The 26,474-nt window shown below is 38.3% G+C and overlaps 1 protein-coding gene across 5 annotated transcripts in view; it reads left to right on the forward strand.

Moving 5' to 3' along the window:
• The first annotated feature begins 1,034 nt into the window (after nt 1–1,034).
• The window catches only part of NLGN4X (neuroligin 4 X-linked), a 166,654-nt gene continuing 141,214 nt past the window's right edge, over nt 1,035–26,474 (forward strand). Inside the window, exons 1-2 of one of the 5 annotated variants that reach the window (XM_085212770.1) lie at nt 1,043–1,176; nt 1,322–1,467. The gene's annotated coding sequence lies outside the window, so the exon portion shown is untranslated. Of the gene's footprint in view, nt 1,468–1,989; nt 2,202–20,622; nt 20,739–25,934; nt 26,069–26,474 lie in introns of those variants that run through there. The other 4 variants (XM_085212802.1, XM_031557517.2, XM_085212794.1 and 1 more) reach the window with 4 other exon arrangements.

Consider the following 26,474-nt stretch of genomic DNA (forward strand, 5'->3'; position numbering starts at 1 on the left):
GTATTTATTATTCCAGCAGTTGAAAATGTCAAAGACAAATCTTATGAAGTCTATATATTGTGACAGGAAGTCTCATCAAAGCATGAAGAGAAATCCTTGTTTCAAATGATGTGGCCTAGAGCAGTCACAGCCCTGGGATGATGGTTAGACTAGATGATCTTTCCAATCTTAATGATTCTATGGTTCAATGAAATAATGAAGAAATGTTCCTTTGTTTTGTTCTTTGCCTGGCTGGATAACTCAGTCAGTACTCACCTGGCCTGAGCTCAGGGCCTCACACTCTGGGTAATGTTAATTGCTGTTACTGAACTGATCAAAGGGACATGCTGAGAAGTGAAACAAGGCATATTTGCTACACAATCCCTAGTCTGAAATTGTACACAAGAAATAAACCAGAGGCTGTGTTGCAGTACTGAGCAATAACCACAGGGCCCTTCTCCAGCCCTTACGCTTGACCTTCATAACAATGGTTAGCGAACTCAAATATCAACATTAAATAACCAACCTCCTTATGGGAAAAAAAAAAAAAAAAAAAAAAAAAGTGTTTAAAAGGATGGGGTATTGGGCAATGTCTCTGTTGCCATTTTTGTACGGGAGAAAGGAGAACAGCACCAACAGTCTTCAGAGATTGATGTGCAATTATACTGTTAGCTCAGTGTAAAATCATACTGGTGGATTCAGGCTGGCACCGGAGAAAATGCTGTCTTAAAGGGTTAACCACAGCTGCTCTTGCCGTACGCGATGGTGAGGCAGTGGAGCGGCGGTCCGCAAGGTGTGACACCCCCCCTCCCCCCCCCGGCATGTAGCCGCTGTCGCACGGCTTTCGCTTCGCGTCGCCGTGCCCACCTGTTCCGCCCCCGGGCCCGGCCGCCGCTGCTCGGCGCGAGGATGCGATGCTCCTCGCAAGAGACTGAGGATGGAGATACGGTTTCTGTAGTGATGGGGCAGACTGCGGAGAGCTATTGGCTGCCGGCTTTGTAAATTTCATTCAGTTTGGTCCAATAGCAGGAGGAGTGCGCCTGGTACAGCCTGGACCTCTCTCTCCCGCTCCCTCCCCGCTCGCCTTGCCTTGCAGATCAGCCTCCCCGGCTCGGGCTCTGCATAGGCAATCACAGCCCCTGCTCGCAGACCCAACTCACCCTCTTGCACCGATTGCAATGAATTTTATGCCTGAATGTAGGTCGCTGACAGCCGAGAGCACGAGTTTCCTGCGCGTCCAGTGCTGTTTTATTTCCTGTTGATATTTTTAATTTTTCTTCCCCTCCTCCTCCTCTCCCCCCCCCCCCCCCCAATTCATGGTCACTGCATTCCTTTGGAGAAGCAAATCGCGTTGGATTCCAAAAAGGAGAGCAGGATCCTGTGTGATAACACCGGCTGCATGACACCCTGAGAGGATTTCCTGAAGGAATCTGGCTGTGTGGCTGTATGAAAAAGCCCCTCTGCTTCTGCGTCTCTTCCAGCATTAAGGTAGGAGTGCTGGGCTTATCGTTTGCGTTTTCATCTTCTCTCTCTCTCTCTCTTTTTTTTTTTTCCCCTGTTGCTTTTTTTTTTTTTTTTTTTTTTTTTTTCAGTGGGGGTGGGGGAGAGGTGTTGCAGTTGGTACTCTGGCAGAGGGCGAGCAGTTTGCTGCAGTCGTTTGTGCTTTTACTTTTCCCCATCGTGATAAACCGGTACTTTCTTTCTGCCATCTCCACCATTATGCCGACCGCGATGTCACATATGCACATTTATGCAAATTTTATTTCTTTTTTATCCGCTTCGGTCTTGTCCCCGGTAGTCTCCTTGCACCATTATTTGTTTGGAGGCATTTTGCTGCAATCAGCTATTTGGAAAGGCTCTGGGGCTCTGTGTGAGATGTTTACAAAGTAGCTCTCTGCCTTACAGCCAAATAAACAGAAGAGTGTGGAGGAGAGAGGGGAAAAAAATATCTGCAGTACAGGGAGAGAGAGAGAGGAAGAGCGAAGCCACAGTTTTCTGCCAGCGCGGAGAGGAGCAGGAGCGGTGCCTCGTGCTCTGTGTGCGCCGTGGTTTGCGGGGGGACGCAAAACCAATACGTCGGGTTTTGGTTAACCACTTCCCCCGCCGCCGCCACGGCCAACAGAAAGGAAAAAGGGGACGGAGGAGGATGGGGGGGGAAGAGCGAGGGAGGTGGCCCTTCAGAGGAGATCTTGAATCGTCTTGGATTAAGCGGTTCACCCGCGGTGGGTTTTTTCTCCTTTTTCTTTTTTTTTTTTTTTAATGTATATTTTTGTCTCTTTTATCTTTTTTTTTTTTCCCCTCATTTATTTCCTTTTTATACATTTCTTTTTGCCTTTCTTTTTCTTTATTTCCTTCTTTCCTTCTTTCCGGGCTCGGGCAAAATGCCCGCTTTTGTGATGGGCATGAGTTCCCGCACGTGATGGAGCAGGGACTGGCACTGGGGAGAGGCAGTGTGCTCGGCGCGGGGGGGGGGGGGAGGGGGGACTGGGGAGAAGGGGGAAGAGAAGAAAAAAGGAAAAAAAAAAAAAAAAAAGGAGCACGCCCCCCTTTCCCTTTCCCCCCCCCCTCCCCCTCCCGCCCGGCAGTAAATCGGCTTCTCCGCAAAGCCGGGGCGGGGGCGGGCGAGGTGGGGGCTGTCGGCGTGAGGCGCCCCCTCCCTGAGGAAAGACCGCCGCCACCCCCAGCGCCCCGGGGAGCGGGGGCGGCCCCGCCGCAGCGCCGCTTTTGGCCGCCTGTCAGCTCGAGCAGCCCGCTCCCCCCCACACACACCCCGGGCAGAGTCGGGCAGACAGGGCGCGGGGGGACCCCTTCGTCCTGCCGTGATGGGCCCGGGGGCACGCGTCACGGCGAGCGGGGAGCTCGGCTGGTTGCGGTGCTCGGCGCGGAGAGCGAGAAGTTTGCGGGGGACGCGGCGGCGGTGGCGGGGCGCGGCCAGGAGGTGGCGGTGTGGGCTCGCGCCCGCAGCCGGGGCCGTCCCGCCGCCCGCGCTGCGGTGTCCGCCGGTTCGTGGGGGACAGAGAGGGAAGGGAGGAGGTGGAAGAAAGTTCGTCAGGCGGAGCGGGGCGGTGCGTGGCCGCGCTCCGATGAAGGTGGGCTGGAGCGTGAGGGAGCCCCTGGGCACACCTCCGTTGCGCCAAGTTAAGCTGTGAGTGCCTCGGTGGTGGCACAGAGAGCAGAGCGGGGACCGATGGAGCCGTTTGAGCTGTGGTGTTCGGGTGTTTTGCGTCTCTAGGCTGTGTGGGTGGACTGCTGCTGTTCTTACTGCTGGCATCAGTGTATACGTGTGCTTAGATATCTGGTATTTAAAAATGAACCATAAAAATAAATAGACTTTTTTTTTTTTGTCATGGCCGATAAGTGTTGAATTCAATGCTTGTAGAATTCAGACTGATTTCTGTTTTTCAGTGGTTGATAATGTTGATGGCATATACGTGTATGTGTAGAAGCAGGTGTCTTAGGGAACAAAGCATAACTGGATGGATTTACAAGCACACCAAAATGGAAATCTCTGGTATTTTCTTCTTCTAAATGTCTAAATGTGACGACCTCTTTGCGTATCTCCTATAAATGGAAGAGCTATAGTCTACGTTCCATGGGGCAAATTATGTTCATCGATTATTAAATATATAAATTTAACAGCGAAGAAAGAAACTAATTTTCTATCACAGCTGGAAAAGAAGTAATTAGTTCAATTAATTTTGATTCCTGCATGAAAACACAACTTTGCTTTGTAGCACTGAGCTAATTTCATATGTCTTTTGTTTTTGCTTACAAGCCATGCTTTTGATATTGCACCAATCAATAGCATATGTAGAGACATCTATATAAGTGATATGCAATGAGTATGTGTTATGGCAGGGCATTTCATGTTTCTTTTGCTAATAGTAATGAGTAGAGGATAGTACGCACTGCCTTATGAATCATATTCCAATGAATCATTAAATACAAGAACAAGAAAACATGCCATGCAGTTTCTGGTGACTGAAAACCAGTGAGACATCATTTTCTAAGGATATTATAAAATGAGACTTAATTTTTGATCTAATTGTTCTTAGCGTCTTGAGCAATTATTACTGTTTTGCATATCAGTGGAGCTGTTATTTTTCTCTGTTCTTATGCCTGTGTATCATATAGACACTGTTATTGTTAGTATGCTGTCTGCGAGTACAAGCCATTAAGTTACACCAGGTCTTATAACTGAAATTCAGTTTGGCTTCCAAAACACATTGTTCCTCGAGAGGATTCTGATTCATATCTAGTTTAATTTTTTTTCCCCTCTTTGAATTTAGTGGCCTTTAAGCTTGGTCTCTACTGCAAAGCATATGTATAGAAAGAAAATAAATTTGCTTTCTTCTCCATTTCTGGAGGGAATGATTACTTACTTGGTTTCTTTAAGTGCAGCGCGGTACTGTGTCACAGACATCTAGAAATAATACAAACATGTAAATGGAAAAAAAAAAATCTGTTGTTCTCTTATTCATCTAAGTGCGGTGCTTAGTGATGAAGTTTCAGTTTTTAAAAGGCTTAACAATGGAAGCAAATGAAAGCAAGCCCTGAATGACACACGCGCACTGGATTAAATCAGGAGAGTGGTTAAATTGATAGGCTTACTGATGATGCTGTACTGTCATATTTTTTTTTCTTGGAAAGACTGTCTTTTTAGTTGCACCTACGTTCCTGGGCAGTTTATTCACCTAACAAATTCTACATTTGATAAAAATCTGGATCCTAATAGGCATCCTTCGGCTGAAGATTTTTCATGCGGAGATGAAGGCGAGAGGCAGAAAGAAAAGCTGTTTAACTGAAGCTTTGAATTACCTATATCATATAGAAATAAGGATCTGTTTGACTTTTTTTTTTTTAACAAAAGAGTGATTCAAGGAACATTCACTGACTGCCACATGGAGGTTTGCTCATTTGTTTTTGACAGGTTCTCAATAAAGCCTCCTCTTGGCCTTTCAAACACGCGTGCTGCTATTTGATGGCTGAATCACATAGTGTAAAGAACAGCTCCACCTGAGTAGGACAGGAATAAGCATCATGCTATAACCAGCATATAATTTAGTCATTCTGTCACTTGAAGACTTGTCATCAAGGTTCAAGATCACTTCAGCATGAGTATAATTGGTTAGTGGTTAGTTTTGTGCACTGGATTATAAAAGTGTGAGTCTTAAACAAACAAACAAACAAAAAAAAAACTAGTAAAAACAAAACATAAACATGAACTGCACAGATCAATATAAGTCTCATGTCCAACTGCAGCCATCCTCTGTCACAGTTCAACTCAGGTGCACTCAAGCAATGTTTGTAAAGCATTTATGCTCTGAGCCATTTCGATCCCCACATCTGACAGGGTTATGTACTCAACTCTGTCACCTTTTAATAGTTCTCTAGTTCTCACTGTATTTGTTGTAGTAGTCCCCAGATTGGACTGGGGGAAAAAACAAAACAAAAAAAAAAAACCACACTAAAAACACTGACACAAAATAAGGCCTTGCTGTCTAGTGGAGGAAAAACAAGCTTTATAGGTAATACTCCTGGAAAACTATTTCTATTGAGATGAGGCACAATGTTAATCAACTTTTCACAACCTGAAATTGATTTAAGGTTAGAGAAGAGAAAATTGAAAAATACAATTTATAAGCAGTTTGTAGTGGATGGATTCAAAGGGGAGGAAATTATTCTGAAGATATTACATGCCAGCTCATCTCTCTTTAAGCCCTGTAAACTAGTAGGGATTTTTTTTTTCTGAATATTTTCATTAAAAATAAGGTGTATATGAAGTATGGTTACTTCGTGTTTTGCATGCAAAACTCCTATGAGGATCTGAATAGAAGCAGCCTGTATAGAAAACGGCTTTTCCTGAGATCTGCAGTGAGGCTTTGCCACAAGCATGGCTAATGCAAACCGAATACATTAGCACATGCTGGAGTGATCCCTAGCTCAGAATGTTCATATTTGTATGGTAATAATCTAAAAATAAATTGCAGCCTCTGATGTCACAATGTACATTCGTTCTTTCTGCTGTCTTCTGTGCTGAACCCACACACCACTTAGTCTCATACCATCTATTCTGATGAGTGGGTGCTACTGACTAGCTCCAGTAGAGGCTTAGGACTTTCCATGCTTGTCTTTCTTCTGTTATTTATGGGCACACTGAGATTTGCAACTTTGATGGGGAAGTTGAGCCTTTCAAGAGAGGTAACCCTTGAAAGTGAATGGCACTTCTATTAGGAAAAATATTTGAGACAGTAGCACAGTGGACTGATTCAGTTCACTCTGAAAACAAGAGCAGTATGTAGCTGTCAAAGTACTGTTTTTAAAATAGCTTCCTTCAAAAGTACTCTTTTCTATTGCTTGTAAAGTTTGTGACAGACTCATATTGAAGTTCGATTCTTTTAATGTTATAATGAAAGATTTGTGAATAAATTTTTGTTTCCTTTCCTAGATTAACCAACAGCCAATTATAGTTTCATCTTAAGTGGCTGATTTGATTTCATATGCAGACTGAATTAGCTCAACTTTATTTACTTTAAATTGAATTTATTTGTATGTATGATGAAAAATAATGTTGATTTTTAATTATACAAATAATTGAGACTAAACCACTTCCATGCATCACTATAACAGATAACAGATGAAATAGGCATGACTGCAATTTTGTGTTTTATTGGTAGTAAACTTTTGCTGAACCATCTCTTTCAGATTTGCTTTTGTCGAATATGGTAGGCAAAAACAGGTAGCCTGCTGCTTCTCAGTACAAATAATTTCAGAGATAAGAATTTATTTTCTCTTCCAAGTGAAGGAAGTCACTGTCATTTTAATAACTTTATTATAGCCAGAAATGGAAGAGGAAATTTATAAACAGGCATTTATCCCACTGTTGCTTGAAGTTGTCTAATAAGTTGATTGCCTTGAAGATACGTATTGTTCTAGTTACTGGGTCTGTCACAGGTCTAGTTTTGACCTGAAAGGAGCTGAATTTCAAACTTTTGGTACTGTGCTCTCTAGATTTTTTTTCACGTTCATGATTCTGTTAGGACTGACCAGCTGTGATGATTAATACCGTCAGGTGGTAACTTTGTGATGTCATTGCCAGAATGTCTCTGAGTTGGTGATCAAGTTTCTTTACACACTTTTTAAAGTCAGTCTTGGACACTTAGTGAAAAACAGTAAATTTAATGGCAACAAGCATTATACTCAAAAGGTGTTTAATGACACCATGAAGAGAGCTCAAATAAATTATTTACATTTTCTATAATAGAATTTATTTTAAGCTTTTGAACTCTACTGGAATAACTCATAGTAACTCTTCCATTTTGTGGTTATTTTATTGTTTGTTTGTTTGGTTGGTTGGTTGGTTGGTTGGTTGTGGATTTTTTCCTCTTCAAGGCATACTGTGCTATAATTAGCTCTAAATATTATTTGTTTTGTTTCAAATGAAAAAAAAAAAAAGAAAAAAAAAAGCATTGTATGAGGGCTACTCCAAAAGTAACGCCTCCTATTTTATAGTGTTGGCCCATGATGTCAGATGTGGCTGTTGATATGGCAGTAGAGGTTGAATTTTCCCAATAGTATTCCATTACATTTTGTTGCCATGTGACAGATGGTGGCAGAGAGGTAATCTGACAAAATGGTGTCTGACATGGACACATAGATGAAGCAAAGATGTGGAACTGAATTCTTCCATGCAGAAAAAAGGCACCCATTGACATTTGTTAATGCTTGTTGAACATTTATGGAGATCAAACAGTGGATGTGAGCACAGTGAGGCAGTGGGTGGTCCATGTCAGCAGTATGATAGCATCAGTGGGTCATTGCAAGATTATGCAACAAAAGTATTTGTGCTTAGAGACATGATTCATGATTTTACCTTTACTGATTTGCTATAATAGATTTTCAGATGTCTTTTTGAATAAACAAAATCAGTATTTTATTCATATGGGACCATTTAAGATGTAAGCCACATGCTGTCTAACGTGTGATAGATTTTTACTCATTTTCTTAGTGGATATTGCACAAATCATGAACGTTAACAGACTTGTGTAGCAAACCTAAGATTAACAGAACATAAACCTGTTTGTACTATTAGACCAAGGCTTGTTGGATTTTGTGCAAAGATTTCTGTTCATTTCAAATAGCTTTTGAACATGTCTTATGAGTAGGTAGGATTTGGTATTTGCATAGAACAGAGGAAGTCATACAGCTTAAAAGTTTTCTATCAACGATATGTTAAGTTCTGCTCATGAAATTGCCTTTTTTGAAGAAAAAAAAAATCAATATGTTCTGAGAAAGTATGCAGCTCCATACCTTATTTGAAGAGCTTGTTACAGGTACAGATGACTACATATACAAGAAAAGTATGCTATATAATGCAGGAGTATGTAATGCTCCAACTCTTGTTTTGTTAGTGATTGCAAAGACAAATGGATGTACAGGCTTGTTATTTTCTGTGATTTCTGCCTGAATTTTGTTTGATTTGTTTTTCAGCAGAAGCTGTGTATTTGTTGGTAACTAAACTGATGGAGTACAGAGATCCCATTTGTATACCTTTCCACGGAGAGTTCTCATTAACTGTGTCCGTGAAGAAATGGCAGTTTTTTACTTTAACTATCTTTGTCATAACGTTATATTATGCTATCTCTCTCGATTTTCAGTTGTACTGCTCCTAGATTAGAGATATCAATATTATATTATAGGAAGTTTTGAGGAAAAAAATAACAAAAAAAAATTATTCCTCTTGATTCTGGATGAGTAGAGGAAAAAGAGCTGAAGCTCATGAGAATCATTGATCTATCTACCATTACCAACATTCTCTGAAATTGATAATGCAGTAGAAATTTCTGAATTTCATGGGATGTTTCTGGTGTATAAGCAAAAAGATTCAAACAACAATGAAATGTTGGTGGGCAGCCATTGGCCAAGCATCAGCTAGTGAGTTATTGCTGTACGGGATGTTCCCTTCACCCATACTTCATAGCAGGTGGTTCAGTGCTGTACTTCAAGACAGCATTCATCAAGGCAGAGTATTGCTTCTCAATCAGACACATAGCACTGATTTGCTCATTGGAGACTTCCAAGCCAAATACATATTTATCAATAGTGCAATTATTGAAATCTCTGCCTGCTGCACTTTGTGTCATCTGCATGAAAGCAAAGGTAAGTTCTCCATACACAGTGGAGTGAGAGGAAGTAGAACTTTCTGCAAATTATACACAGCTGGACAGATGAGCTGTGGTGCCCAAGGCTGTCAATTTGTATTAACATAGGTCTGCTACCCGAACTAGAATTGTTTGGTATACGTAGTTGCCAGTGTGCAGGTGGTGAACTGGGGCAGCAGATAATGCTGATCCACTGACTTTGCAGATTAAATATTAGCAATTGTCAAAACTGGATGTTAATTTTGGAGGTGGAGGAAATCTCTTCATGTGGGAGCTGGCATATTAATTTCATACTTATTGTGATAATAAACTTTGTTAGTTGAAAAAGTTATAATGGACAGGTGAATTAGTTGCTTCCATCTAAACAGATTAACGATTAAGGAAATACTTTCTTTAATCTTACATTTACTATGTCTTTCTTTTTCTCAAGCCCTTGTATTTTGGTTTTTGAAGATAAATGCTTAGTGTTTGTATTAGTTTGATGTCATCTTTACATACAGATGAATTTCAAATATAGTGCTTTAGGAATTTGATGATGGAGGTCAGCTGACATACGTTTAATGAACAGAGTGAATTAGAAGAGCCAGTAAGACTCTTCGCGTACCCCTCTTCGATCCCCTCGGTGATCCTCCCCCTCTACTCTGCCCTGGTAAGGCCTCATCTGGAGTACTGCGTACAGTTCTGGGCTCCCCAGAACAAAAAAGACAGGGATCTCTTGGAAAGAGTCTAGCGGAGGGCCACAAAGATGGTGAAGGGCCTGGAGCATCTCTCCTATGAAGAAAGGCTAAGTGAACTGGGTCTGTTTAGCCTTGAGAAAAGAAGACTGAGAGGGGACCTGATCCAGGTTTATAAATATCTGAGGTGTGGCGGCCATAGTGGTGAGGCCAGTCTCTTTTCAGTGGTACGTGGAGACAGGACGAGGGGAAACGGACATAAGCTGCAGCATAGGAAGTTTCGCACGAATGTGCGTAAGAACTTCTTCACGGTGAGGGTGACGGAGCACTGGAACAGGCTGCCCAGGGAGGTTGTGGAGTCTCCTTCTCTGGAGATATTCAAGTCTCTCCTGGACGCCTACCTGTGCGACCTGGTGTAGGGAACCTGCTTTGGCAGGGGGGTTGGTCTCGATGATCTCTAGAGGTCCCTTCCAACCCCTACAATTCTGTGATTCTGTGAAGATGAGGAAGTGTGTGCAAGATGAGGGAGGAATGTTTCTCGTATACCTGCCCTCCTCTTCCCCTCCCTGCCTCCATCCCTAGCTTGGTTTGTTGTTTGTCCTTCCCAGAATTCTCACAGCCTCAAGATGCCTTTCATAGTCAGAGAGAATAAACAAGCAATATGTTGGGGACAGATTATGAGTTTCAAAGGAAGGTTAACATGGGTGATTGTCATAGAAAAAGGAGATAATGGGAGAAGAGGGAATAGGATTAGATAAGAATGTAGTTGCATTTGGAGAAGTCTTAAAACAGGACATTCACGAAAGGAAGACTGAAAACTTAAGGATAGGAATGAGAGGAAGACATAGGGACAGTAAAGATACTAGAACAGGGAAGGTAGAGTAGTGAGAGTAGTGAAAGTTCAAATACTGTACTCTGAATAGCCTGCAGTAGCAGGATATGAATTGAGACAGACTTACAAGAGGAAGTGATGTTTTTGAAGATGAAACTTTGGCTTTTATCTGAGGATGTGCAATACAGCAGAAATATTGATAAGGGACAAAATGTGATTCTTAGTATCATCCTCACTGTGCATGGATATAGGTTGAACTCCTGAAAGAAAATTATTTTTTTCTGAATAAACTCTAAAAATATTTTTGTTCAAATAAAACACATCAAATATCACATAATTTTTTAATAAGCCTTATACAGTGTTATCATCCTCAAGTACATTTCTTTTGAGGAACTTCTTGAGTTTATCTCATTTTTATCAACTAATAAATCTTTTTTTCTGTTTCATTTCAAACACATTTTTCTGTTGTAGGATTTTGTTTATTTGCTTGTTTGTTTTTCCAGCAAGACAAATGTGACTCTTAACCTGTGTTTCCTAAGAGAAATTGGAGTGAAGTGTGTGTGCACAATGTGAAGAAATTTATTTTGGATTATATACAAACAAGCTTATAAATCTGTATGGATTTTGATGGTTCTATCACTGGTACGTGGGGGGAATTTTTTTCTTCATCTTACTGTAAATCAGTCAAAGATGTTAAGGTAATAGTTGATGAAGATTCTGCATATAAGCTGTTGTACCATTACCTTGCACCTAAGTTATATTCCATAATTACAAATATTCTCTTTGTTCACTTTTTCAAACAAAATAAATTGGTGAACCTCTTCCAGTCCAAAATGTTCTCTTTTAAAATAGTAGACCTTTGGTGAGACATAAAGCAGCCAGAATAAATCAGTTTTTCCACAGAATGTGCAGAGTACCAACCTTCATTTCATCTCCTTAATAAATAAGTTTCCCCTGTGCATATAATGTGACATAATGTGTACAAGAGACATTTTTCCTCACTTACTGTCAGCTGTGTATTTGAGAGATCAGAAGTATGACTAAGATCTTATTATCACTGTTTTTACATTGCTTTATACTATTGCCTTTAGTGGCACTGTGCTTAATATTTGAGTGTCTAGAAGTATTAATTTTGTGCTCAAAAAAACCAGTCATGTTGCAGGATTTATTTATTTATTTTTTTACAGCTAACGTCTCATCAGTTAATGAATTAATTTGCCAGGTACCTCTTTTTCAACAATGGAGAACTTGTGCTCGGTAGAGCAAATTGTTTACCAGTGAGCCATATACATTTGCCCTACTGAATGTGTGTGAAATGGTCCATCACAAATTCATGTAACTGCATTAACCTTCATGACAGTATTACTCTGAAAAGTTAAGACAAGGATAGAAGTGAATGACAGGAAGTGGTGAGATAAAATTCTCTTCTACATTTGTCTCCATTAGATCATTATTCTTAAATTGGAAGATTATGTTTTTCGGAATTTAAAGTCAAGTGGGAATGTTTTAAATTCCAAATCCATGTTAACTTTTCTAGTATGTATTCAGATAAGTGGAACTTTCATTTACAGGAGGATGAAAAATGAAATGGAGGAGGAAAAAAAAATCTCCCACAACATACTTTATTACCTTATACCAATTTCTTTCTCTGCTTTGACATGCACTAGGATTGATTATTTATAGTACATACTTTCTATGAATAAATAAGCACTGAATTTTATATAAGGAGATAGCTCAGAAGTAATTTGCTAGAAAAGACTGATAAAAAGTTTGGCAGAAGAAGAGCTCAGTTTTGAAGAGCAATATTTTGTCTTTATTTTCAGGAATGAACATTTTTAAGATACAGAAAAAATAAACAGGTTAGAAAGAAAAAAGATGAAGAATATAGACTTTGTCTAGACTGTTATGTGCTTTCCAGACTCTCTCATAAATCCTGAGGAATTTTCTTTTATTTCAGGGTGGAGAGATGGGGAGACGAAGAAAGATAGGAGCAAATGAATTAACTCTTTGTATTTTCTATTTTATTTTTACTTGGCTTATGTTTTGTTACAAAGGAAATGGTTTTCATATAACTAGACTGAAAAAAAATGAAGAAAAAAACCCCCACAAAAATAAACACAGAAATACACACCATTCCTCCCTCAGAAATGCACAAATTTGCAGTTTTGTGGTGGGGAGGGGAGGCAGGGGAAGAGGTGCAGGCCAGGAAAAGTGGTGGCAATGGCAAGGGGTCCCTGAAGAGCTTTTTACTCTGGGAGGATCTTCTCTGTTGCAGCAAGTGGAAAAATGAAAATGAGGAGGAATCTTTTGCCATACTTAAATCTTAGCACTGCCTATTCTAGACCATGTGAAAAATTTAAGTAGTTGCTTCCTTTTTTGATGCTATTACTACTGATTAGAGTACAATAATCTGTGGGTTCAAGAGTTGCAAGATTTATTATTGGATAATAATTATTAATAATTTAAATGGCCATCATCTAATTTGCAGTGCACTACATTTTCATTTTCTCTGTTGTAAACTGGAGTATACAAAACAAAAAATAAGGAAAGATGAAGTTGGGAGGATAGTCAAAAGAGGCACAATTCTGACTCCAGCAGTAGCTGTTTTCCACAATCACCAACCATAACAAAATTAATGGGATTTGTAGCTGCAAGACTGTGAGGTGAGAAACATGATACCTAGAACATGGGAATAGCAAGAGAAAAATAATGCCGTTCAGGCTCTGGAAAACAGAGTGGCCTCAGTGGCTTAGGGGAAGCTTACAGATCTGCAAATTGCAGGCTATTCATATTGCTGAGTGATAGGGTACATGAGGCAAAATATGCCATAACTGTATTCAAGAATCAAAACACCCTGTTAGATCACATAAGACTAAAATCAGAGATCAGGGGAAAAAGAGAAAAAAAAAAGAAAAAATGGAGAGAATTCATTAAGTTTACTCCAGACAGTGGCACAGCATAATTATTTAGATAATTAGAACCCATCCTTGTTTTTTCATTGTTTTAAAATGTGTGACAATTTTGTGTTCCCTTATAACTTGTAGTGTTTCATAATGTATCGTTAGGAAGGAAAGGATTCCTCTCTTCCTAAGACAATATTTAGCATTTATATGCACTCTGACTTTTTAAATCATCACAGAATTGCCCAGTACCCACATTACCCAATGCCTCAAGGTATTCCAAAATACAGAATTTAGCCACAGGCAGTAACAACACATACAGGGATTGCTGTCAGATCTTGGTACTATTCCCAGAAATGCTCTGTTCCGAAGGCTGTACTTTGAGGAATGATGTTGTAGGTTCAGATGGCTAAATTCGTTAAGATACTAAGGTAGCACAGCAGGGAGTACAGTTATCCTTGATGCTCTTGGCTTTCGTAATGGCAAAAAACAGCAATGCCTACAGAATTTCTGGAGCTGGATACCATCTGCATCAGTCTCCCAAACTAAGCCCAATGGTAGCAGAGATTTTTTTTTTTCGTTTGTTTGATGGTTGATTATTTTTTTTTAATTTTATTTTTTCCCTCACATCTTTAAGCCTGGTTTTTGTTTCTTTTCAAGAAAAGGCTATACATTGAAGGAATGTAGATGTTTCTTAACAGTCCAAGTAACTGCTCTCAGATCATGACATGGGTTGTCCCATGTCTGGATACATCAGACTACTTACTCTTAAAGGTTGGCAGTTAGGAACTGAGGAAGCTGAGAAATGACTACTGTATAGATGGTGAACTCTTTTGTCATGAAGACGGGAAAAAAAAATAAAAAAATCCACCAATCAAGCAAAATTTTTTAAAAAAACATCCTCTCCCCAGCAATTTCTTTTACCATATGCCTCACTCAGTGATTAGTAGTGGATGAAAGATTCCAGCAGAGCTTTCACAGCATTTCCCATTGCGAACTGTGTAAGTGTTCAGTATCTCCAAAGTAATAAGAGTGTCTTAACTTTTATGAAATACATACTGAATATATTGCACAAACTAGGAGAGCTAAGAAGAAACATATTTTTAGGTCCATATATTAAGTCTAATAGTTGTTATCCTTCCTCCGGAATAGATATACTCAGCAAATTAAACCCCCACTAGGATTATGAAGAGTATATTCAGTAATATTCTTCTGAAGTGCTTACAGAAAGATCTTGCTTGGTTCTCCATATGGAATGTTTCATCTCCCCTACCACAGAGGTCTCCTTTCAAAGCTGTAGACAGCTGTGTTGAAACTAGCTAGTCTTAGACTCTCATTGCAATTTTTTTGGAGAAGAGAACAAGAAAAAACACTTGTTATCAATGTTTGTAAGTAATGCTTTGTTAAGATGAATTCTAGTCAGTGAACATAAATTTGATCTTGGACCACTGACATTGTTTAAAAGATTATATGTGGTTGGCATTGGTGCTCTAGGGCCTTGCCTGAGATACTCATGTTATTTCTGGTGCTACAGTTGTGGCAGAAAAAACCTTACATTCTTTCTTTATCATTATTTCTGTTTGTGTAAAATTACAAGTCTCCTTTAACATAGTAGACTACTGTTTTCATGGCAATAGAGTTTTTGGCATTTGACCATCTGTGTCATTTTCAAACACAATTTTCCATATGAAGGTGTGGGATTTCTGGATGTTAATATGCTTGGACACCACTGATAAGCCGGGGTCTATCCTTAATGTAAGATTGTTACTTCACATTAGAGGCTTGTATGATCAGGCTATTGGTCTTTTTGAACTTTTGATGGCTAGCATGTTTTTCACACATTTTGATGTATGTTGTTAGTGGTATCAAGAAGCCTAATTCTTCCCTCTAAATTTTTCATTCAGTGGTTTTAGTTGCACATGAAAAATATAATCTACTTATTTATGTTGGATACAGTAAAAGAGCTTTTGATGTGTTTGTTATCTATCAGTGCATTTTTTGTGAGACATACTGCTGAAAATATGGTCTCTAATAATGTCTTCTATTATTCTGAATTTAAAAGATGATTTTTTTTTTTTAATAGCATCTTTTGGAAATAATTATGATGTTTATGTTTTATGATGGCCGAGGCTTAAGAATTTTAACTTTCACCTCTTAGTCATTTACAGTTTTTGCTAAATAGAAAACAGTGGAGGTGATTGTATATTTTGGAGGTGGCTAACTGCAATGTTGAACACTTGGAGGACTAAGTTCACAGCAGAGTTGCTGAAAATATCAGAAGGAAAATAACCATGTGAGTTTCCTGTTTAGACACAATTCACTTCAGGCACAAAGTTTGAGCTTTCAAAAGCAATAACAAAGCCAGTACTTTCAATTTTGAGGCAATCCTGAATGTTTTAAACACCAAACTTCTTTTAGCATTATGTATTAATTGCAGTAAGAAATTTTGGAAGCAGAAGACCAACTTCATTATATATAATCATAGTTGAGTATGAATATTTCAATTCTATAACTCTAATTAATGATAAATACTTCAATTCTGTTTTAAATTTTTGCAAACAGTACCAATCAATAAAATAGTGCTTTTGCAACACAAGTCTCTAAATTTGGTGAGAACAGTTAATATTTCTCACATGAAAAGGCCTAAAGACATTTAGTTATATGTATTTTTTAAATTTAAACACACTAGAAAATTATTTTTCAAATAAAAATTCTTCAAATTATAAACAAGAACATATATGTAGTTCAGATCTTTTTTTGTTTAGTGTTTTATTACCAAACAAAATATTGAATGTGTCTACTTGATAATCTTCAATTGCTTTTATGAATAGTGTTGTGGATTGTTTGGCTTTTTTTTTTGTTTTCATGAAAGCAGTGATTTTTAAAAAATAAATTTGAAATAAATACAAACTCAAATTCTGAGGAAAAAAGCAACCGTCCGTAGTGGTTCATTTTCTGTGAACATCTGTCATTTGAATGCCAGCTAGGGAAGTTTGTTTTTGTGAGGGCATACATTCTAGTTAGATTTTTGAGTGAAACAGTAAGCAGAATTTCTTTGTGCGTAGATAATGAAAAAGTGACAATTTGTATTTGCATGTTTGAAAGTGGTTACATAACAAGAATCTCATTCGAAGGAAGAGGATCTGTGTTCTCTCCAGATACAGTTCTTTCTCAGTATCTAAACTTCATTTGCAACTTCAGAGAATATTCGCAAAAAAATGTTAGGTCTTTCCCAAAATAATGGAGTTAGGAGCAGCATTAACAGAAACACTACCAGGAACAACAACAAATATTTTGCCTTTATATCCCATGCTATACTGAGCAGGATTTGTTATTGAATTATTATCAGCTAATGATTACATTTGTCACTTTTTTATATGTGGGTTTCAATTGCACCGTAAGCAGATTAATAGAATAAAATAAGTACTGCAAACTGGAGTGCTTTTCTGTGTTTTTTAACGTAGATTATATATTAATTGAATATCCACAGTATTTTTAAAAACTTTAAATGGTTAACTGCATGCAGAATATCTGTGTTGACATACTTAACTATAGTGAAAAAGCTTTCCATAAGTAGGAATTTAATTTTGAAGCATAATACATAGCATTCATAGTTTTCAGTGCTTGAAAAATACAAGGGTTTTATTGCTGATGGGATTTGATACCAGTACTGTATTTTAAAGTATTAGATTTTCAGAGTTTTTGAAATCAGGCCACTTAGCTGTCTGATATAAACTCACTTTATTATTAAGCTTCATATTAATATTGATTGTGTGTATATGTTTCTGGAGACTGTGTGTACTCAGAGTAGTCCATCTACAAACAGTGTGCAGGACTGTGCAGCTCCAAGTTACATGCATAACTAGACTCAGTATACTTGCCAGTGCTACATAATTACTCCTGTTCAGCCCTGTGGGTATTGAGCACTTTGATCAAACAGAAAGTCCTCTGACATTCAGCTTCTGTGACCTGAAGTATTGTCTTTGCAAAGTACTACAATATAGTATGTGAAATACGAGCTTGTTCAGAGTTCTCATGGTTTTCTCTATATAACTCTTAGGGTTTATCGTTAATTCTTACAGCTTTTTGAGATAAAATTTATCTTATGTTTTGCTTCTCTGTGAGAAACTTCTAAAATATGTTTATCTTTAATACTATATTTGAAAATTTGTAATAGTTATTATTGTCAAAGCTATGTTCTTAGGTACAAACTGTAATTTTTCAGTAGCAACAACCTCTTTGTTCATTTACCTATGTCCCGTCAGAATTTCCTCTCAAAATCATGTGGCCAGTACAAGGCTACAGCCTCATTTGAGACAGCAGTTATGAGATATAAATACTTAGATTGAATTCTTCAGTCTGCTGATTTCATAAGAAATTTTATCGATTTCAGAGGCCTTTAGATCAATCACTTACTCAAGACAACTCTGGTCTTTCTTTGACTTTTGGAACTAAAGTAGTAAAAGGTCAATATATTCATAACTTAGTCTTGAATATCTCTGTTCTTCCAAGTCACTGGAAGATAGATAATTGTAAAGAGGGTGGGTACAATCATAAATTTGTTTTGGTTATGACCTGTAATCAACAATATAATATATAACATTGCAGGCATTGACAGCAATGAGCAAGCAAATCCTTCTCTGCAGGGCTGCTCTCAATGAGTTCTTCTCCCACGCTGTATACATAACTGAAATTGCCCTGACCCAACCTTGCCCTTGGACATATTGAACCTCATTAGATTCCCATAGGCTCTCTTACCAAGCCTGTCAAGGTCTGTTCAATTCCTGTCATTCCTTCCTTCTATCATATCAACTGCATCACTCAAACACAACACAGTTTGATGTCATCAGCAGACTTTCTGATGGTGTATTCAATCCCACTATGTAGATTGTTGGTTAAAAGTGTTAAAGTGCACTGGTCCTATCCAGCCAATTCCTTATCCATGGAACAGTCCACCAGACAGAGTCTTGTGGAATTTGTAGGGACTAATCTCAAAACCCTTAAACAACACAATCCAGGCTCTGTGGTGGGGTAGGGGCTCTGATTAGCAAGCATGTCCAACCTGTGGCTCTGGGGCCGTATGCAGTGCTGTCTAGCTTGCAATGCAGCCTGCCTTTTGTCCCTGGCAGCTCTTCGTCATGGAGTGGCCCCAGGCATGCACCCATCACTCAGCAACACCCAAACTGTCAGTGCACTATTAATGCTGTGTAGAGTGAAACCAGGGCACAGGGAGGGCAGTGCTGTGCAGTGCTGACTCAAATGATGGCAAATAATTTGTATGCATTTTGATACATTGGCTGAACACAGTACTTTGAGCAGTGAAGAATGTGCAGCCGTGCTCTCTGATTTGATAAAGGAGTTTGAGAATAGGTTTTAAGATTGCAAAAAAAATTGTCAACTTATGTTTGTGACACCATTTTCACTTGATATAAATACATGACCTGTAAATTTTCAAATGGAACGTACAGAGTTGCAATCAGATATTCAATTCAAAAGTCTGATCATGTCTCTTTACCAGACTTTCATAATCCCTCCCTTACTAGTGAAACATATCCTTCACTTCATAACCACAAGTTATTCATGTTATTGCATTTTGGCAGTACATGCACTTGTGAATAATTGTCAAGGATGAAGTACAGAAAGAGTAAAATTTCATCAAAAATCTTCAATGAACACCTTGACAGCTCAGTAAGAGCTGCAACCATTGCCATCAAACTAGAGTAAAACATTCATTTCACAAAAACAGTCACATATCCCATTTGTTTTATGCTTTTTTCCTCTTCAGTTGTGTATGTGTAGGGATAAGTGGAAATAAAGTTGAAGCATTCGAAGATTCCTGAATCTTCTAAAACACTGAACCACGCAAGAGAAAGTTGCCTCCGACCAACTAGACTATATAAAAGTGATTGTGTGGAAACCTAATTTGATTTCAAATCCAGTCCATAATGCCAGTTTAGTGTCTTGTCCCACTTGGTAGGCTGTTAGGGAGGTGTGCCTTTTTATTTTAATGAGGGATTTCCCAGATCTGCGGAGTCATGCAGTGATGAGGCCACTGTGACTTAGTTACTTTAATGACTCAGCATCTGTAACAAGGTTAAACAATCAAATAATTTATTCATTTTACTCTCCTCAGTATTCTACAGCAATGAGAGGTACATGAAATCACAAATTTGACAAATATGATAGCAGTAAAAACCATGCTAAACAGCAAAACAGGGCAAATTCAGTAACAGTGAGAATCATACTTAAGGATTGGTGTGTCTAATTGGTACAATTGTGGGGTAGAGTACAGAAAGAAATAGGCAGGTAGATAGGAAAATGAAGAAAAGGAGAAAGAAGTAGATAGATATAAATCTATCTTAGGATCAGATGATGGGGTCTTCAGTTCTACAGTTTGAGGGTGTTCAATCCTTATGTTCAATCAAACAGAAGGTAAACATGCACATTCATCTTTTTACAGAATAGCCTATCTGGGGGAGGCTGCACTGCAGGTCTGTTCCCAGTAACAGAGAGAGGGTAGTTTATTTTTCTGTCCCAAAAATTCCATCTCATCTGCTCCTTCTTTTTCTGTAAAGCTTGTTTCTAGCCATTTAGCACTCAACATGTGCTGATGTCCGGGATATTTCCTCCCCAGGTACAGGACTCTGCGCTAGCCTTTTTAAACTTAATGAGGTTCCTGATGGCTCATTTCTTTAGCCTACTGACATCCTTCTGGATATCAGCACAATCCTCTGGTGTATTAGACGCTCCTCCCAGCTTTGTGTCATGAAATTTGTTGAGGGTACATACTGCCCCATCATCCCGGTCATTAATGACGACGTTGAACAAAATTAGACCCAGTACTGACCCTTGGGATACAATGCTAGTTACTGTCTTCTGGAAGATTGTGTGCCAGCACCAATCTTACTGATTTAGACATTCGTCCAGATTTCCATCCATTTCATTGTCTGCACATCCAGCCCATACTTCATCAGTTTCTCTGCAAAGGTCATATAGGAGACAGTTCTGGAAACTTTACTGAAGTAGACGATATCCATAGCTCTTCCCTTGAATACCAAGCCAGTCTTTTCATCACAGAAGTTTATCAAATTGGTCAGTTATGACTTCTGCATGAGTCTATGCTGCCTGATCATGACTGTCTTCTTGTCCTCCATGTGCTGGAAATGATTTCCAGGATTATCTGCTCCATCAGGTAAATTTTGGATTAAGAAAGAATATCTAGATGAATCTATTTAATCAATACTCGAATGCTGTCTGCCACAGTGGCCTTTTTAAAGTTCTTCCAAGATGATCCTTTTGGATTGCTTTTGTATTTTGAGTTTGTTGTGCTCTTCTCTCCCAACACTCTCCTAAGCTGTCTTTGTGATAACATTGTTCATTCTTTTCCATCAATCATTTTGAGAAAAAGAAGAGTGAAAAAGCACATTTCCTATTGTCTAAATAATGTGGATTTTAGTTGAGTTTCCTCTCAACAAATAGAAAAGCTATTTAAAAAAAGGCAAATAGAACCACATGTATTACATTTTATAGCATGCTATCAATGCTAAGCCTCAACCACAGCTTTATCTAACTTACCTGATGGTTTTTATGTAGGTCTGTGAAGATGTGTTTATGTCAACCCTTATCTTATGGTGATAATCCCTACTCCAGTAAAAACTAGTTAGAACAAATAAATTTTTAAATACCTTCTGAAGAATAAGGGGCATGGGATGGAGAAGGAGGGAAAATGTCAAAGTAAATGATAGGGAATTATGTATAATGGTCAAAGGCTGTGATATAGTGATGACCACCTCTATATATTTCTTGCAGTTTTGCAAATTCATTTTCATCTGTTTATGTAGATGTTATCATTCTTTCTTCATCACCTTGGCTCCAGGCTGAATTTGTGGAATGAAAAGTGACTGTCTGCTTCAAAATGTCATTAATTTAAACTCTTACTGTAGATGTAGTGAATTAAGGCAACTGATTTGCAGTGACATACGTGAGGATACATGTTGGCATTGCTCTCTCACTCAGATGTGTGGGTTTAGTAATCTTTAGCAGAAAGTCAATGGTAAATGCTGTTTCTGCTATAAGCCATCATTAAATGTTGAATAGGACACACCTGCATTTATCAAGCAACTTCTGAAGTAATGCCAGTGTTCCTTTACTTCAACCAGCTAATTTTCATACTGTATTATGCTGTGTCTCACTTATCTCTATAGTTTGCTTAAGGTTTTATGACTAAATTCTTGTTCATATTTGGAAGATATCAGTCTGTGTGGCTATGCTTATAACTTGCAGGACATCGAGAGAAATGGAATAATAATGCATACATTTTAGGTGGAAGTTTATCTTTGTGCAAAATTGTTAAATAAAATATGAAAATTAATAGTACTTTAAAGGTGAAAGTCTTGATACTCTTCTGCATTTAATCTTGGATAGTCCATTATCCCTGTACAATGTGAACCAAATATGGTTATAGGAATGTGGTGGGTTAGACTTGGCTGACAACCAAACACCCATCCCAGTTAATTTTCCACAAATTGAATCTGTTTTGCCTGTGATGGTAATTGGTAATCAATCTCCCTGTCTTTATTTCAATCCACAAGTTTTTTCATCCTATTTTCTCTCTCTCTCAGTGGAGAAGGGGAATGAGTGAGCAGATGAGTGGGAAATTGGTTGCTGGCCAGAGCTAACCCACCACAAAGGTTTTCTATTTACTATGTTATATTATAAAGCAGGAAATAACCTTTCAAAATCAATGGAAACACTTGGACTTGGAAGGCAATTTTTATTGTATTTCATTTTTGATTCCTTGTTTTTAATACACAATCTTGTGTTATAATCTCAGGTAATCTCAAATTTTAGTAAGGCTTGCAAAGAAAATATCACTCATTTCATCAGCTGATGCACTTAACAAAAAAAAAACAAACCAAACCAAAACAAAAAAGACGAGGTTTTGAATGCAGAAGGTGGTTCCCTAAGTGACTAAATCCAAAGCCACAAATGGTACACTAAATGCATGGTTAAGAACAAGAAATGTAGATAAGAATACTTTCACAATTATAAGAAATGTGTCAGATATACCAAGTGAGAGGTAGTACTTCTGTTACAGAAAGAGGTGCTAAGAAGGTGGCTCAGTCACATCAAAAGTACTGAAGATACATTATTACAATACATAAATAAAGTGAAGACCTTTCTTGGGAAGAGATCAGTAAAACTCATGTCACTGTGGAGTCCATAATTTTGAGAAGCTAGCTGTTTGAGTACTGGCCTAAGCAATCCAGTGTTTAGGTTTATCGTGGAGATTTTACTAAGTTTGAGTAGAGAAGCACGGAAAGTTTCAGTAACAGAAGAATGTTATAAAACAAGCTAGTGGTAAGAAGCTGTTTCCATTCTTGACTGATAGTGTGAATTTATTCTGCTACAGTGTTTGAATTTTTTTTTTTATTTATTTTTTTAACTACATAGTTTCCATGGATTTGGCTGGAGGAAAATGTATCAGAGGTTTAGGATTGCCAGATTATGATCATTCTGTTATGGGAAATGGTGGCTGTCTTAAGAGGGATGTGCTCTGCATTTGTTTCACATCATGGGTCTAGTTAAATCTGATATTTTTTTTATATGTGATTATTTTACTTGCACTGTGAATTTGATGTGATTGTGTCATAGCATCATGGTGGTTCTTCGAGGCCTGGAGCACTAGAGGCTCCCCATGGGGGCTCAGGAGCCTTAGCAGCCCGTTTCATCCCACTGCCCCACCAGCAGACTCAGTGGGGAGGGAACCAGCCTCAGAACCAAGCACCTCCCTGGGGACCAGAGGTGGGCCAGTGGGTGAGTCCGTGTTGGGGCAGGACAGGGCTCTTGGGAGCTGGTGGCTGCAGACAGGTGTCAGGGCTTGGAGGGCTGTCAAGGGACTGTAGGTAGGGGCTGAGGGTTTGCTTGGGGACATGACAGGCCAAAAGATTTTCTCCAAACATTTGTTTCAAACATGCAGTATAGTTAGGATGGATCCTATAATTTGATTTAATAAAATTTTAATTTCATAGTGTAAACACTTCGAAAGCTCAGTTTTTAGATAAGGAAATCTTAGTACTTTTAGAGATATTTTTGCTAGTCAACACTCTGTTTTATATCATTTTCCAGAAAGCTTAGGCTGTGGTGTCTCACTTAAGAGTCTGCAGGCAGCTTGTCAAGATTGAATTGGAGTAGCTCCGTTTTCCTTAGTTGGCCTCACTATGCATGATCTGTCTGCTGAGAAAATGTTTAGATAGTATAGGAATGAAAATTTATGCAGCTAGGAAAAAAAAACTAGGTGCTGGAATTCTGAATTCAGTCTGTTGTGTTTAAATTTCTCTTACCTTACATGTTTTTGGGAGCAAGAAGGAAAATAGCTAAGTTTCTTAGAACTATACTGTTCAGTGATTGAAAATTATTTCTGATACATAGGAAAATTTGTGCAAGGGTAAAAAAAATCATCTATGATTCATGTATAAATTTTAATTGAATGAATTTTCATTCATTGCAGTCTTTCTAGCTATGAACATCTGAAGGAAGAGAATTTCTTTGTGAATTACCTAGGATTTAAAAAAAATCATAAGGGAGAAAGGCAGATACATTTATCAGAGTTTGCTTATGCACAGAGAGGCATACATGATTTAATCAAGGGTAATTGCTTTACCAGTAATAACTTGGAACTGACACAAATAGTCAACATTACTTTGAGCATAGCAAGAGCCTTACTGTAATAGCTGTTTAAGTGCCTTTCAGCACATTTCTTGCTGTTACTTTCAGAAAACAGAAATGATATTAAAAGGCCCAAGGAGACTTAACTATGCTTGTAGTGAGGACTGAATAGATGATTTGAACTCTGTGCCACTGGGTGGATTAGTCTGTCTTCTGTTCATCTGGTTATCTATCTACTATCTCTGAAAGCTGTACCTTGACAGGCTTGAGGGTTATTATATGGACCTCTTGCTGTTTCAACTCATCTTTAATTTTCAGTATGTCTCAGCATGATCTTGAAGCTCTTTTTGGATTCTATTCCTTCCACATTCGGCTTGTTCTTAATCTTTTTTCCCCTAGATTTCTCTTTTCCCCTCCCTTTCTCCTGTCTTTCTCCTTTAGTTGTATCTTGTCCTCCTTTTCCTCCTCCTCCTTAATCTCAGGCTTGGCTTTTCTTTTCTACTTGACACGGGATCAAGCTTTTCTTTTGACACAGGACTGGCACTCTCCCTTCTCTTTGACCTTAGACTTAGCCTTTCTTAGGTCTTTAATTTTTGTTATATTTTATGTTCTTTGCTGGCATTGCTACTTTCTGTCTTGGAGTTCCTCAAAGGGGATTTGTCATTTCATATACCATTCAGAATTTCTTAACATAGCAAATGCCCTCTTTTGCATTCTGTTATGTGTATTACTGTCCTGAGCTCAGGCTTCATGAGTTTAATTCTTCTTGACTTGTAGTAGCAGTTTGCAAATTCTTCAGAAGGCTGATTTTTGTTGTTGATTTTTTGTTCTTTTGTTTTGTTTTGTTTTTGCTTTAGAATTCAGACTCTGTCTAGCATCATTATTTCCAGCCTGCATTTCATATATTTATTTATCTACCTATCTATCTATTTGTTTATTGGAGAGAGAGAGTTAGTTGGGGTTTTTGTTTTGTTTTGCTGGTTTTTTTTTTTGTTTGTTTTGCCTCTCAGCATTTTTTTCTGTTTCCTTTCATTATTCTTTTTAACTGCAGTATTAATTAATAGGCTTGTCTGCAGCCATGTTAAGCTGATATTTTCATCCTTTAAGCCGTGAGATTTTCATCTGTTACTATTGCAAAAATCTTCAAATTTCCTAATGAACCATGTATTACATTGTATTCAGATGTTTACCCTTATTCTTCTGGTTAGGATTTTTTAATCTGTTTTATCATATGTTATATCTTCATTTTAATGCAGGTAGCTCTTGGCAATTCAAATGTAATTCATGTGAGAAATGAATTTTCATTTTTCCAGTCTTATTAGAAAAGATTAGTACCTAAATACTTTTGAAGGCAAGATTTTTCAATGAATGTCAGTTTTATTTCGAAAAAAAGGTACCTCTGCAAATTCACCTCACTTGTTCCTAGGTGCCATTGTGCTTTATAAAAAACTTCATTCTTCCTTGCTGGAAAGAATCCTGTGGTGATGGCCTCATCCTTTCAGTTTCTGTGGTACTGTGGTTAGTAGCAGCCTTTTTTCTCTGAAGAGCAGACTCTGATTGTCATTTGTGTTAGGGTGCTCTACTGACTTTCTCTGTTCATCTCTGGTCTCTGCTTGGGTTTATCCTGATCTTGCAGACCTTGCACAGATTCATATATTCCTATTCTTTCTTTCCCTTGTAGCTTATCGCTGAAGCCACCCACCTATTCTGTGGGATATTCTAGTTGTTTGTGGCTGAGGATTCAGTCCTTCACCTCTGACTTCAGAGGAGTGTCAGTCTTTTTCTGCTTTATTTGAGCATACTACCACAAGGAGATCCTTATGGGACAGGCAGAAATCAAGACCAGAGGCACAGGTAGGTTCAAAAGTGTAACTATTTAAAGAGGAAGGAGATGAAGCAGAGGAATGTGAGAAAACTATGATGTTATGGAGAAAGAGAAAGGAAGAAAGAAGCAGCACGAGTTCTACTATATCTTTCTGATCTGCTTGAAGACAAGAAATACAGCTGGGAATATTATCATTTAGAGAGATTGTGTAGATGAGAGATTTCCTGCCTTTTTCTGATGTGTTACTAATCATTAATGTTGAAAAAACAGCTCCCCCCAGGAGGTTTTTCTTGTTGGCTGAATTCCTCTCTCTGGTCAGAGAGAGAATTCCTGCACATTTAGCAAGGTAAAAGATCCATTTCATAGCCTTTTCACTACTTGATACTTACATTTATTTTAAGTGAAGGCAGTAATTTACTATCACTCATTGCTTAG

The sequence above is a fragment of the Meleagris gallopavo genome, chromosome 1 (assembly GCF_905368555.1).
Source record: "Meleagris gallopavo chromosome 1, MGAL_WU_HG_1.1, whole genome shotgun sequence".
NCBI classification, from domain to species: domain Eukaryota; kingdom Metazoa; phylum Chordata; class Aves; order Galliformes; family Phasianidae; genus Meleagris; species Meleagris gallopavo.